A 6,000-nucleotide genomic window follows, 5' to 3' on the forward strand; every position below is an offset into this window, starting at 1 on the left:
TGACAGAGACTGGTCACTAAAGGGTTGGGTAAAATATAGGGGGCATCTCTAAGATGCCCTCTGGATGCAGTTTACAATAAATCAAACACTGGCATCATTGTGATTTTATTGTGCTTAGAATGTTTGATAACAAACTTCCCAGTCTTCAGAGAAGCCATCATGGAGCTGCGGAGTTCTTAATGACAAGCTCCCAGCCGATGTGCTTAATATGGCTACTCTGCACTTACTATATCTAAGAATTGACTTGGACACTGTAGGGGCATATTGCTCATGTAGCTATGCCCTCACCTGTGGTCTAGTGCACCGTGCCTTAGGGCTGTAGAGGGGCGACTTACCTATGCCACAGGCAGTGGTTTGTGGGCATGGCACCCTGAGAGGGATGCCATGCTGACTTTACCTTTTTCTCCCCACCAGCACACACAACCTGCAATGGCAGTGTGCATGTGTTTGGTGAGCGGTCCCTTAGGATGGCAAAATACATGCTGCAGCCCTTAGGGACCCTCCCTAGCCACAGAGCCCTTGGTACCACAGGTACCTTTTAAAAGGGACTTAGCTGTGTGCCAGGAGTGTGCCAAATGTGCAAACAATGGTACAGTTTATGGAAAGAACACTGGTGCTGGGGCCTGATTAGCAGGATCCCAACACACACTCAGTCAAGTTAGCATCAATAGCAGGTAAAAAGTGGGGGGTAGCCATGCAAAGAGGGTCCCTTTCCTACATGGGATACGTGAATGAATCTCAGCTACTAGTAGTTACTTGGGGCCTCACCCCAGCCCTTCATTTTATTTGCCCACCATGCCATGTCAGATTGGACCAGACCCAGCCATGTGCAAATCAACCAAATGTAAATCAGGTCACGGCACAGTGGCAAAAATGCTATGATCAATAAATAATTGGTAGCCAAACTCATTGAAAGAGTGGGCCACACCCTTGAAATGCAGCTCATACTTAAATTACCCAAATTTAAACTGTGAAACTAGAAACCTGAAGGCCCCAGTGTGCATCAATGGGACTCCGCAGAATGGGCTGAGATAAGGTCCTAGAGCCTGACACTTCAAAAAAGAATAAACAAATAGTGATAAGGATGCTCGGAAAAACCAAGCAAGGCCCACAGGGAAATTCAATAAATGGAAATTGGCAGTAAGAAGTGTGCACACCCCTGCAAAAAGAAGAGATGTAAAGCTTTGACGTGAAAGCAGATTCAGGAAGACTGATCCACAGCAGCATTATTGATGCCAAAACATGGTAGATAAGTGGACTCCTCCTAGGATTAACTTCTACAGAATGTGACCTGATGTGAATAAGAGGGACATGAGCTCTCTAGGAGCAGAGCAGGAGCTTTTCGAAGACATTGTAGCTAAGTCAGAGACCATATATCTCTAAGGAGGATGCATTTGTGGCAACTTTTGACTAGAATGTACAAGACAAACAGGACTTACAGGTCTCTAATTAGTTATTGGAGCAGGAACACAGAATGGAAATAATGCTTGACAGCTCCTTCCCAATTCACATTGAACAAGGAAGCAGTGGAGACTATGAGCTTTGAGAAAATACAGATGTATAGACTTCTGTATGGCCAGACAAATCATTTAATTGAATGGATTGGAAATTGAGGGATCAAAGTGAGAGCATTCCTTCGTTTGGAAGGAGGTAAAGGGAGGTTGTACGTGTTAATAAGGAGGACATAATTAAAATGAAAAAAGAAAATTTATTGTGGATATTTGTGATCTGTTATTGTTTACGCAATCCACGCTTAACACCAGAAAATATTCCAGTTTTCAGCAATACATTGCCACTGTATGGAAAATGCCCTCACCGCTATCTTGTGCACAGGAACAGGCCAGGGACTTCCAAAATGGAAACCCATTCTCTTCTTGACTCCTCAGTTAAGGTCTTAGGGCAGGTCATCCTCAAAGTTCTAGAGGACTGGGCCTTGGAAAATAAGTTATTTTCTGAGGTACATTTGAGGGGGCAATTGATTCAATTTTTAGGTTTTCAAAAAGACTTGGAAATAAACCCATCAGAGAACATATTTCTTATGGGGCTAGTGTTTGGGGCTGCTGTTCATTGGGCAACCTTCAAATGATAAAAAATAAGTTCCTCTGAGGGTTTCTTGCCATGCCCAGGAGCTCTTATTTCTCTTTATAAGAGCAAGTGCACCTCCCAGGGGACTTACAGGGCCAGTGTTTGGGGCTACTTTTCATTGGGTAGCCTTCAAATGATAGAAAACAAATTCCTCTGCAGGTTACATGCTTTGCCCAGGAGCATGGCCAGGTTTATTACCCATTTGGGGGCCGGATTGACTTTCATGGAGGATTTAGTTCAGGTTGCCACACTGTTGTTATGGTTAAATATCTGACTCTCACCCCAAACTTATTTCAGTCAATTGATTCTTATAAACTGTATTAAACTACATCATGCGGCATCCCCTGGATTGCCTACGTACTAAAGATCTTTTGGACCCTAGGGCTGTCAAAGTTTTTTCTTAGCCCACATGAAATTAATGGGAGTTCGAAAAACTTGGTAAAATCTCTTTATTCTTCCTTTAGAATGCATCTTAGGTTTGTAAAACATCAGTTGATGACCTCAGTTGCCTGCTACCAAGGTTTAAAGCAGACTGAGGGTAGGGACTGCTATCTTATCTGGATAACAAAAGCGGAATGCAGATTTCATCTGACCCGCTTCAGATTGGGTACTTTGCACTACTTGGCAGCCCACCCTAAGCAGGGCTTGTGGTTTTCTACTCTACCCCTTCCCTTGTGATGGCTTTTCTAAGCAAACATTGGCCCATTTTATGTTTTTCTGTAGTTTTTGTTCTAGACAAGGGTACTCTTTTTACATCCACTGCTTTGCATCTTTGGTTATAGATCTTTTTCTGTTTGTTTGAATCTGCTCCAATTGTTAGAATCTGAATTTTGTTGTGCCTCTGTTCTAGGTAACGTTTGGCAAGCACTGAAAACTAGGAAGACTGTGACCCTTATTGATGATTGACATTTTAGCCTTTTATTACAATTATATTAATATTTTCTGTTATTATGAGTCTTTTAGCTGTGTTCAGTTTATCTATTTTGTATTGTTGATGGGATAATGAATGCTGTCAGTAGCTTGAGCCTCTATTGTATGAATCGTTTTATTTTAATAACTTGAATGTATGTTATTTATTATTTTATGGCCTTGTGAGAATACAAGGTTTTAAACTGAATTGGAAACCCAGAAATTCATTAATTTGGCTTATTCATACACAGATTGCATGCACCACAGAGAGCACATAAATGCACATGTATAACACACAGTTGGGATGTTAGTACAAAGTTCTGGGTAAGAATATACTAATAGAAATTTACAGGCGTAGACCTCCAATCCTGTGACACTAATAAAAATGTCTAGTCGCAACTACTGATGGTCAAAACATGTTATTCTATGATCATCGCTCTACTCGCATAACCATGACCGGGACAATTGTCAGTTAAAAGAGGGTACACTTGGAGCACCTCTCCAGGTTACAGGACCTCACTCATGTCAAGGGACAGGCATATGTCTTTGTGTACATAGTATTAGTGTTTAGTCTAGGGACAAAGTTTTTAAAAACAGGATACCTGATACTGACAGTCAAGCTCTCAGGGCAGAGGAACATTTAATTAAACAGAGATGGGTTTGGCCATATGCTAAATATGAGTTGTCATAATTTCATCGGCTCCTGCAGAGACTATCCTAACAATATCAGTGCTAGCAGCATTGAGTTTGTCAACCTAGATGAGGCACCTACTGTTAGTTTGAACATTATGCCTTTAGTTCTTTCAGATGCTTCTAACAATGTTGTTCCCTCAGAGACATATTTAACACAACATAGGGGAAGCCATACTACTACAGATTTTAATTTCTTTAATCTACTATATAGAGGGTCCAAGCACATGCAAATAAAGTTGAAGCTTCAAAAATCTTGTTTAACTTCATCAGGATTGCAATATGTAGTGTGTTGGATAGACCCTTTTATAAAGCTTGAAAATCGCCCACCCTGTTGGAAATAAGTTCTTTGTACTGCACTTCATGTTTCTTCAACTAGAAAAGCAGATGATCTCTGGCTGATTAAAGAACTGAAAAAAGATTTTTCATCTGCAGTAGCTTTATATAGTGTATACCAGCTACAAAGCACACCCTCAAATACTTGGATCACTTTACTGGACGAAAGGTTTGCAGAGGCAGAATCTATTTCTTTGCATGTGATAGGAGATTTAGAACCGTGTTCACTTCAACTTAAAGTCATACATAATAAGATGGAAGACATGAAGAAATGGTAGTGCTGAAAGATCCTTGATGTTTTGGTATGGAGGAAGGAGCTGAAGTCCCTCACCCCCAATGTTCACTGCATATGTCCTGGACAAGGCCCTTCCAAAACCGAACCCTTGGAATTTGCACACAAAAAAAATGAGCTACATGGAGTGTGGTAGGCCCTTGGGCCCTTCCAGGAACTCTGGTGGCCTTATTCACTGTCAATTTACATTTGTGAGCTTGACTACCGTGATAAATTGTATTGTCTAACTGCTCAAAAGAACTAAAAATGCTGGAAGGACATTTAAAATTGCGTGCTCTGATTCTGCTAAAGCAACAAGAGACAAAATTTGGAAAATGTTAGCACTGTTAGAAAGATATAATAGCTTAGCTACTGAAGTTGTTATGTCAACATCTGCTAGCATTAAAGTTATATTTAATTATCAACTCCTTCTGCTTTACCAAACATACATAGAACACTAGCACATATTGAGAAGAGGGATCAGCAGCAGACATTGACCCAAATTAGTGTGGGTTAATGAAGCTTTTACAGTTTAGTTTAGTTTAACAGTTTTGTAGAGCGCGTAGCTACCCTAGGGCTTCCCAGCGCTAAAGATACGTGACAACTACCGAGGTAAAGGATGAGACTAGAGCCAAAAGTTAGCAGCAAAAGAGGAAGTTTTTAAAGTTTTTCCTAAACAAATGTTCTGAGGGTTCATGACGAAGCTCTGAGGGGAGGGCGTTCCAGAGGCGGGCAGCTTTAACCGAAAAGGAATTGCCTCCCCATGATTCTTGAACTGTGCTATATGAACTAGCCGGGAGGTGGAAGATCTTAGACGTCTAGTGGGGACGTGAAAAAAAAGGAGACCCTTATTGTATAGGGCTTTGTGAGTCAAACATAAGGCTTTAAAATAAATGCATTGTTTTATGGGCAGCCAATGGAGTGCTGCAAGGGCCGGCTTCGCAGAGTGGTGTCTGGGTAGGTTCGTGAGGAGCTTAGCTACTGCATTCTGTACAATGTGAAGTTTTTCCACCACGTATTCCTGGGAGCTGAGAAATAAAGAGTTGCCGTAGTCGAGGCGGGAAAGAATCATAGCCTGAATAAGGATTCTTCTGGCCGTAGAAGGTTGAAAATCTTCATGAGAGATCTCAGGAGGCCAAAGCACGTGGAATAAATCTTTTTGGACTGGTGTTCCATGGTTAAACGGGGGTCACGCCAAAAGCCCAGGCTTTTGATATGTGCCTTGGGTGGGGGAGACTGCTAAAAGCCCCTGAATACAACGCTAAAGGGATAGACGGGGCCCCATTGCCCACAATCATCACCTCTGATTTCTCATTGTTACATTTTAGTTTGAATCTGGTCATCCAGTTGCCAATGTCCGCCAGACAACGGGAAAGATTGGTAGAAGAGGAAGCCCCGGTGCTCGAGAGAGATACTATTAATTGGGTATCATCAGCGTAGGTGACCATTAAGAGGTTGTAGGGGTTAACAACTTCAGCCAGGGAAGATAAATAGATATTAAAAAGAGTCTGGCTCAAAGAAGAGCCCTGAGGGACTCCGCAGGTCACAGGAAAAATATCAGATAAAAATTAGCGCTCTAGTACTTGAAAGGTTCTTCCTGTAAGAAAAGAGGACAACCAAGATAGTGCAGTGCCTTCCATCCCCATCTTAGAAAGTCTGTAGCAGAGGCGACTGTGATCCACAGCGTTAAAGGCTGCACTGAGATCAAG

The sequence above is a fragment of the Pleurodeles waltl genome, chromosome 2_1 (assembly GCF_031143425.1).
Source record: "Pleurodeles waltl isolate 20211129_DDA chromosome 2_1, aPleWal1.hap1.20221129, whole genome shotgun sequence".
Taxonomy (NCBI): domain Eukaryota; kingdom Metazoa; phylum Chordata; class Amphibia; order Caudata; family Salamandridae; genus Pleurodeles; species Pleurodeles waltl.